General features: G+C 39.5%; 1 long non-coding RNA gene across 1 annotated transcript; it reads right to left on the bottom strand.

The window, feature by feature from the left end:
* Positions 1-8,591: 8,591 nt before the first annotated feature.
* Positions 8,592-9,598, bottom strand: LOC132990872 (uncharacterized). Its single transcript, XR_009676123.1, has 3 exons — positions 9,454-9,598; positions 9,169-9,261; positions 8,592-9,033 (listed from the first exon to the last, which is right to left on the bottom strand). It is a non-coding gene; the product is annotated as an uncharacterized LOC132990872 (long non-coding RNA).
* Positions 9,599-9,945: the final 347 nt, after the last annotated feature.

The following is a 9,945-nucleotide window of genomic DNA, read 5'->3' on the forward strand; positions in this document are numbered from 1 at the left end:
TTCTGTAGTTTTACCTTTATTGTTATTGTCTTTATGATTTGTGTGTAATGTTGCAATGTCTGTTAGTCTGTCCTTACTGTGCTGTTCTTTCTGTTTTTAACTATTGTACAGTGTCTTTGAGTTTTGAAAAGCGCTTATGAATAAATTGTATTGTTATTATTATTATTATTATTATTATTATTATCATTATTATTAAATACAAAGCACCACACTTCAGTTTGTCCACCTTCAAAATAAAATCACCACACTTTAGTTTGTCCACCTTCAAAATAAAAGCACCACACTTCAGTTTGTCCACCGTCAAAATAAAAGCTCCCCACTTCAGTTTGTCCACCTTCAAAATAAAATCACCACACTTCAGTTTGTCCACCTTCAAAATAAACGCACCACACTTCAGTTTGTCCACCTTTAAAATAAAAGCACCACACTTCAGTTTGTCCGCCTTCAAAATAAAAGCACCACACTTCAGTTTGTCCACCTTCAAAATAAAAGCTCCACACTTCAGTTTGTCCACCTTCAAAATAAAAGTACCACACTTCAATTTGTCCACCTTCAAAATAAAATCACCACACTTCAGTTTTGCCCACATTCAAAATAAAAGCACCACACTTCAGTTTGCGCACTTTCAAAATAAAAGCACCACACTTCAGTTTTGCCCACCTTCAAAATAAAAGCAGCACACTTCAGTTTGCGCACTTTCAAAATAAAATCACCAGATTTTATAATAATGTTTAGAAGGGGAAACTGAAATCACAGAGCAGAGAAATACTTAAATTGATGCAGTGAGGACAGTAAACGTGCGATCATGTGCAATGAGACACTCCTTTAAAACACGTTCTGCTCTCTAACAAGCAAACGCCAAACGAACCACGGTGAAATACGATGACAGAGATGAAGAAAAAAAACATCTCTGATCTGGATCAGCGGTGTAAAAGTGTATATGGTGCTAAACAAAGCAAGTTATCTGGATCTGTACTTCCATCGCCTTGTTCATTTAAAAGAGGGACAACAGATGATGAAGTGAGTGTGGCAGTACACAGCGAGTGAGTAAGTGACGCCGGGCCCGGTGCTGAACAAGATCAGCAAACTGCTGGGAAACACGCTCTAACGGCTATGGGTGGACGGAATATCATAATCACAGGCTATATGAGAGAATTATATGCAGAACAAGTTCAGTTGTTTTTCTTTTTTTATGATCCAGAGAGCATGCTCTCAGTTGGAGTATGGTGTTATATTTGTGCCTTATTCCTGAGTGATCAATGAGCACTTTTGAACACATAAACATATATTTTTCACATTACACTATTTTCACTAGTAACAATTCTAATAAAAGATGTCTACAAGATATCATTTTTCACAAGTGGAAATGGTCATTGTAGATATATGTAACTTCATTACAACTAGTCAACTTGTGCCATTGACTTCTATTCAAATTGAATTACAGATAGCTGTAATTCAATTTTTACATGTTGTAATTCAAAGTCGACATATCCATAATGACATTTTGACATGTCGCAATTCTAACTCATGATATCTACAACTCAATTCTCACTAGTAAAAATGTTAATTCTTGATATCAACAATTCTATTCTTACTAGTGACAAAGTTCATTTATGATATCTACAATTGTTCTAACATTACAGATATCATAAATTAATTCTAGATATCTAAAATGCAATTCTTACTAGTCGAAATTACATTATTGATATCTTGACCTGGAATTATTACATGTAAGAATGTAATTACAAATATCTGGAATTACATTCTTACATGTAACAATTATATTAGAGATATTTACAATTTTCTTTTTAACTAGTCAAAATTGAATTGTTGATATCAAAAATGTAATTTCCACATGTAAAAATGCCATTGTAGATATCTTCAGTTGGTACAGACATATCCGAATTGAATATGGTAATTTGGACGACATATCCGAAATGAAGTCATTGTCCCGCCCACATATCCGAAATGAGTATGTTCATTTACAGCCTCTGACGCCTTCTCAGGATTGGTTCTTTGGGCAACTCCACTACCGTTACGCTCACGTACGCAGCGCTCTGAATCTGATGTACACAGTTGGGAGTCGATGATTGAAAATGGAGCGAGACGGAAACACTGAGACCGCAGTTTCTGCATTTGACAGAATTTTTAATGTGGCAAATCGAGCCAGACAGGAGCTGTTGCAGAGTAACAATGACATCCTTGTTCCTACCAGACGCTTGTTCCAACGTGCCCGACATCGAATGTCAGGTAAACTATAACAGCGTAGTAACGGTTACTGGAAGGAGTAGACTATACATCCTTCCACTTGCTGAAGTGTTACAGGTATGCAGTTCCTCATACAGTAACTTTGGTCAGTGATTAAAAAATGTTGAACTTAGATCACATGAGTTGATAGTTTGTGAACTTTCACAATATATCACAGGAAACAACATTAGGTATGCATCTCGCACCTCCTGAGCCTGCACCAGCAGCATGCTTTGAAAGTGAGCCTGTGCCAGCACCACTTTTTGAAACAAGCACAACTGAGGTAATGAAGAACACACCTCTTGCCTTCATTACCATTAGTTTTTGGTAAAAGTTTTGTATTTTTTCTGTAATGGGTTACTGTCATACACTTTTCTATTCTAATTATGTTGTATCTCTTGCTTATACTGATTGCTTTTCAGACATTGCAAGAATGGCGGGCTCTACGGCTTCAACAAGATGCAGAATTTAATGAATCATTGTTGGCAGACAGACAAATAGTAGGCTACTTTCATGCTGGATTGTCATTGGAAAAAAACATTTGTATTGTATTAATTAGATGAAAACATATTTTCTTTTATCTCAAACAGGAAATGAGACGTCAGGGACTGGAGTCACAGGAACAGAGACGGTTAAAGGTAAATTCTATTAGTTATGTAATGAAATATGATTTCAATTACTCTTTCACAGTCTGTCGCTCTAAAAATGCATTTTAAAATTCATACAAGTGTAATTATGTGTTTTAGGCAATTGAGGCAAGACAAGACAGAATGGAAGCTTTTGAAGAGCCTACTGATGGTGTGCCGCTCAAATTCAAGTTTCCTAATGGATTGGAGAGGACGAGGAAGTTTGTCTTGTCTGAATCTATTCAGGTTATCACTTTACCTGTCTTAATGTTAACCTCTGAGAAGGAGTTCACCTCTGATGTTAAGTTTTGCTCTGGGTTGTGCATAGTATGCTAATTCATAGATGTAAAGTCCTGTTTCTGTTCTCTGCTTTAGACATTGTTTGATTTTGTTGGGCAAGAGGAAATGGCCAGTGAGGTTTTTTTGTCTTAGAGAAGCAGTATCAACCAAAGTACTGGAAAGCACACTGTCAGGATCCATTGAGCAGTACAACATAAAAGGGTTTTCGACCCTCTATGTTCAGTGGATGGTAACACCAGCTGGACAGGTGATTAGCAATGTCATTTCAAACATTTTCATTTGTACTAGTTTTTAAAAATTACAGTTTTAATGTATATTGTGTATCTGTATTTGTGTGTATTTTTGCCTCCAATTCAGATAATAGATGCATGTGACCCGAGCAATGCTTGCCCTGCCATAGACCAACAGAGCCCTTCACCTGCTCCTTCTCCTCCTCCTCCTCCTCCTCCTCCTTCTCCTCCTCACCAGTCTCCTGTACGATCACTGCCTCTTCAGCCAACTCTTAGAACAATAGTGGAGAATAGTGAATCCTCATCATCTCAGTATGTTATTTTACTTTCATTTGAATATTTATTCTCAAACTTCAAAGTTGTCTTTTGTCATCTAAGTTTTATATTTGTTTTTATGTTACAGAATTGATCTGCAAACTGTCTTGATGAAGCTCCTCAGCAAAGTGGATCTCACCTGTAATCACACAAGCAATCAAATAAACGTTTGCAGAGACAACATCTTGCAGGGTAGCCTTCAAGCGTTTAAACGACGGCGCTTTGACCCAGGAGCAAAGCTGGATGTGATATTTGTCGACAGTGAGGGGGAAGGAGAAGGGGCTGTGGATGACGGAGGGCCAACCAGGGAATACCTGCGGTTGCTAATGAGGGCTGTACAGCACTCAAAGATATTTGATGGGCCTGAGAATGATAGGCTGTTGGCTCTTGATACTCATTGTAAGTAATTATTTAAAAAGAAGTGTAACCTGTATAAAACAAATGATTTGAATCTTTACATAAATGTTTGTTTTTCAGATCTTGAGACTGGACTGTACACCCTGATTGGAAAGATGGTGACCGTGTGTATAATCCATGGTGGAGTTGGCCCATCCTTCTTTTCTAAGCGTCTCTTTCTCCAGCTTTGTGGTAGATCTCCACCTCCTGCTTCATTGGATAAAGTGGGAGACCAGTCTTTCAGAGAAAAGTTATTAAAGGTGTGTATTGCACAGTTTTTGAAGCCTGGTCATTACATTTTCACTGTAGATTTTTTCCCCTAAATAGGACTACTCTCATTATTGTGTTATTTTAGATAAAAGAAGCTCAGACTGTCCATGAGGCAAATGATGCAATCACAGATGCAGAAGACAGTCTGAGCATGATGGGAACTCTGAGATACATCACATCCTTGGAGCAGAGGGATTCCCTGGTCCAGTCTGCAGCACATTATTTTGTTGATGGGTGGATGCACGTGGCATTGAGACAGTGAGCAGTTTATCCATCAGGGCAAAACTGAGGGGTGTGAAAGGGTAAACTTGTTCATATAACATTGATTTGTAATGTTCTAATTTATGTGGGTTTCAAAACTCTGGGTTTCCTTGATGAGCTTAGGGCTCACCCTGCAATCTTTGAGGACCTGTTCACCAGTGCACCGAAACCACTGGAGGCCAAAGACTTGTCTACTTTGTTTGAAGTTGATTTCTCAGTCCCTGGAAGTAACAGACGACCCCTGGAAAATCAGACCACCTGTTTCTGGAGAGACTGGTTAATCGATATTGAGGGTATAATATTTCAATGGCATGTGTGTTTTTGGCTGGACCACTGAGCCAGCCCTAGGAATTGGAATCAGGTTAGGTTGATCTGTCAGTCATTTGTGTCTTATTGTGCAATTATAGTTTCATCAGTTCCATGTAGATGCAGTTGTACAATACTTGAAGCTTATTAGTGTGACAGGCATTTATATTTCTTTCCATGTGAGCTATAATTTCCTTTGCTCATGTCTTTGTAGAAGGAGAATGCAGCCCCTTGACGCTGGAAATGGTGCTGGAGTTTGCCTCTGGAGCTTCAGCAGTGCCTCCCCTGGGCTTCCCACAGCATCCTGTCATTGAATTTCTCCACGATGAAGACACTAAAATCTTTCCAGAGGCAAACACATGCGCCATAGTGCTCAGACTGCCCATTCACAAACAATATGAGAAATTCAAAAGCTGTATGACAGAAGGAATTCTGCAGACTCCAGGTTTCAGCAGTACATAATGTAACCAGGGTCCTAGATAAACACTCTCTAAAATCTCAGCATTGTTTCAAAACAACCTCCCAAAACCTGAGCATTTTCTGAAAAACTGCAGTATGTCAACATTTCCTAAATATTTTTTTTTTGTAGAGTATTACCTTTGCCCTAAAATTAATAAAGATGTCTAAATGCAGGAGTATTTTCAGTGTGGTAATATCACTTTTGCTTCTGTACAGGAGCAGAATACTTCTTCCATCATAAGGTATGGTATATGGTAATTTATACAACAGTTAGTTCTGACCAAGGAATATGATTGGATCAGAGGCATTACATGAGTGACGATATAGGACACAATATCACTGGGACTTTTCACAACATGTATCACTCCACCTCAGCCAGGAGCTTTGAATACTTATACAGTTTTTATCTATTCATCATCTCAAACAACAGACTCTAATTTCAATGGTTTCATGATGAAATCCATTTCTTATGGGAGGCTGTGGCTCAGTTGGTAGAGTCGTCGCCTCTCAACCGGAAGTGAGGTGGATTCTGGGTTCTTCCACAACAACAGCTGGGAAATGGTCATCATCATCAAGACTGGGGAAAGTGCCAATCCCATGGTGTGCCAAAAGAGCCTCCAAACTTTGTTCACTGTAACGGTCCTCATCAAACACATTGTTGATGGCTGTGCTGTCCATCTCCATATTGGCCAGCATTCCTGCAATCCAGATTTGGACAGGTGTTCTGTTGTTTTCTGTGCGCAGACTGTGGTTATTCCAGGCATTTCTGAAGTTCTGAAGTCTTTTCTGAATTTCTGGCAGAAAGACAATTTGCAGTGCCATTTTGTGGAGTTCATCCTCAGGATCAAGAAGCTCAGAATTCTCAAGAGAGTAAAATGTATCATAGAAAGATTGTAGAACATGCAGAAAAACATCTCTCCAAAGACGTTCTATTCTTTGGTTATGGACAGACTCGCCTGTGATGTGACTCCTCCTCTCCACACCTTGAACAAGGTTCATGAACAGTGCAACTTGTGAATTCTCACCTCCATAGTCTGATCTAACTCTGGAAGGAAGGCCATACATGCAGGTTGCTTTTACAAACTGTGTCAGTACAGTGGAGGCACGATTATTTGTGTTGCAATTCAAGTATGTGATCAGTCGAGAGTTTCCATCAATGGCTTCATGGACCACCAAACCCCACCTTGTGATAAACATAAAGGAGAAAGGTACATTTGATTATCAATCTAACAGATTGGTGGAGTTGTTTTTATACCTCTAGATTATAGTACATTGAAACTACATTTCGCCAAGTAGAAATATATTTGTAACGTGTAAAATGGTTTTACAGATATGTCAAAATGTAATTTCCACTCGCGAAAACTAAATTGCTACTTGTCAGCCAGACTGTTTTAATGTTAAAAGGGCTTGCCATAGCTTCTGTCTGCCAACGCACGTACTGCTGCAACTCTGTAATTCACTGTAACATCATCTAAACCCCCAGACACACCAATCTTTTTTACCTTTTGGGGCCATCTCCTAAAAACTTCTACATGTCTCCACCTCTCCGCTCTCGTCCTGATACACCAATCGGATGGCCTTATATGGAGAGATGGGGGTGTGGTAGTATGCTGCCGATTTAGAATGATTCTGATTCACTCACATACGCCTGGTGGTGAGAACAAAATATGCTGGTACGCACGTGTCATGAATCTGACGGTGATTTTGCGTATGCACTTATTTAATGCACAGAGTAAGAACATTTCTACACACATATTAGTGAATGAGGGAGAGGGAGGGAGACAGTGGGACAGACAGAAGTCTTAGAAAAACCCTAAATGTTGCATAATATGAGCATAAAGCTCTGTTAAGACTAACAAATGGAGTCGATTTGCCCTGTACAACATCAGGAAGATCAGACCTTACCTGTCAGAACATGCTACACAGCTCCTGGTACAGGATCTTGTGATATCACACATCGACTATTGCAACTCTCTACTGGCAGGTCTTCCTACATGCACTATCAAACCCCTGCAGATGAAACAAAATGCAGCAGCACGACTGGTCTTCAACCTTCCTAAAAGAGCATGTCACTCTGCTGTTCATCTCCTTACACTGGCTCCCAGTTACTGCTCGCATCAAATTTAAAACTCTGCTGCTCGCTTACAAAACAGACACAAAAACGGCTCCTCCTTACTTTAACTCTCTCATCCAGGTCTACACTCCCTCCCCCCAACTACGCTCTGCCAATAAAAGGCGTCTGATCCAACCTTCACAACAGGGTCCTAAGATACTAAATAGACTCTTCTCCTCTGTCGCCCCCTGGTGGTGGAATGAACTTCCAAACTCCATTCGATCTGCAGAGTCCCTCTGCACCTTTAAGAAAAAGCTAAAGACCCAGCACTTTATAAGTACCTACGACCTGATGACGATGGTTTAGATATTGTTGTTGATGATGATCATCTCGGACAACTGTGTGTGAGATTGAAAGGTTTCCATGGTGATATGAATTCAAAGGGACTGCTGTAATTTAATTCTGGGGAATTTAGTTGGATTTAACCTCTGAAACTCCCGATCTGTGTCCAAAGAAAATCAGCACATCACAACATATCTAACAGTTATGTGAGAATGTAGCTTGCTTCTCATCGTTTTAAATCAACACTAACAATAAACTACACAAACCATATTTGTGTAAGCGGACTTCAGGGTTGTAAACAGCATCCAGCAGTCTGTGTTGTCGCTCGTTTTCCTCTTTTGATCGACGAAGTTGCTCCTCATATTCTGCTATCGTTCTTTCAAACAGATCAAATATCTCTTCAGCAGCAGCAGTCAGTCTCTGGTTGACGAAAGATCTCAGTGTTTTAGCTTTAGGCATTTTCACACACGAGCAGAGCAGCTTTTTCTAAACACACACACCAAAAAAAAAATAGTAGCCTATCTGGCGTTAGCTTTGTCGCTTTAATCACGTTTGTGTCCCAGCTAGCATGCTAAGCTAACTCCATACACTCTTAACCCGAATTAGTTGACTTTACTCGCAAATCGCGTGGAAACCCGTTGCCCTATACCACTTTAGTTTTGATTAATCTGAAAAAGGTCGTTTCAAATCATTGAAACAATTATGTGTTTATGTGTGTTGGTGTTGTCCGTGTCTGTATTGTTTGTGTGTATTGTGTGTGGGTGTGTCTGCGTTTTACGTGTGTCTGTTCGTCCGCTTGTTTTACATAAAATAAATAGGTTTACCCCACAGGTCAGAAAGTGTTTTACTGTTGTGGCAAAAAAAAAAAATGTAGTCAACAGCTTCTTACAGTAGACTTGACATCTCTTTACATTGCGAGCTGATTTTTCAAAGTCTGTAGCTTCGGCATTAGGTCAGTGTGGCCTAACGAGAGCAATACCTGTTGGATGAACTGAAATGTGAGCTTCATAGTCTTGGGGTAGTTAAGATGGAGTGCATACATGAGTCCAAACAGCAAACACATTTCTTATGGAAGATCTTGAATGTTGTCCATCACAACTTCTCCCTCAATGATGATTTTCAACGAACCTGGACTGAGTTGCTGGGAAGATGTGAGCACAGCACCTTCCCGCTCGATGAGAAGTATCCCAATGTCAAGGTCACGAAAAGAATCATCATCATCAGATTCCTTAATGAAGAATAACAGAAGAGCACAATCATTACATTAGATTTCTCATTTGAAAAAAAACTTTAATCAATATAAGAGTGTCATGGTGAAAAATAAATAATGGTGAAAATTATAAGAAAGCAAGAGCTTACTTACAAAGCCTGCTTTGAAGAAGTTTGTGGGGTTGTCCCCAAGGATGATAGGAAGCCCTCTGAGCACCTGTGTCCGGATCGCAGTTGGCTCTGTAGTCTTTTGGGAATTAAACACAGTACCACAAGTTAGATAGCTAAAATGAAAAACACATAATGATCTATAAGAAATCTTAAACAAACCAAGCAATGTTTGGATTGAATTATACAACTAATAGAGTAGCATTGTGATATGATGTTTTTACAAAACCTGTGAAAAACAATGCCAAGTACATAATGTGTATGGACCTACATTGGTCTGTTGTGAAATCTGTGTCAACAACTGTCCAACATTCCCTCTCTTGGATCAAAATAACTCGAGGAGACAAGGATTGTGCCAATCGATGCTCTCATAGAATTCCTGCTTGAGGTTCTTGCCCACAATCCTGCTGAACTCCATGAACTGAAAAAACTGAACTTAGATCAACTGAAATATACAAGGCAGCTAAGCCATCTGCAAAGTAGTGCTTCCATGAATGTCCTTTTTATATGATTTGAGTGAGAAAGACTGCTTCTGTGCAGGGTGCAGAAAAATCACATGACTGACAGTGAAAGGTTCCTTGGGCAGTTTCACTCAGTTGTGCACCCTGGGTTTTCTGGTGAATCTTTGCTAAGTGGACCTTAAGTGCATTAATGGAGTTGAATGTACACACACATTCTTGGTGTAAGCAGGGAAATGGGACAGTTCTACCATAGTTTCCGTGTTTTAACCGATAATGTTTTATCATTAAGGTAACCCCTTTTC

Source organism: Labrus mixtus, chromosome 16 (genome assembly GCF_963584025.1).
Source record: "Labrus mixtus chromosome 16, fLabMix1.1, whole genome shotgun sequence".
NCBI lineage: Eukaryota > Metazoa > Chordata > Actinopteri > Labriformes > Labridae > Labrus > Labrus mixtus.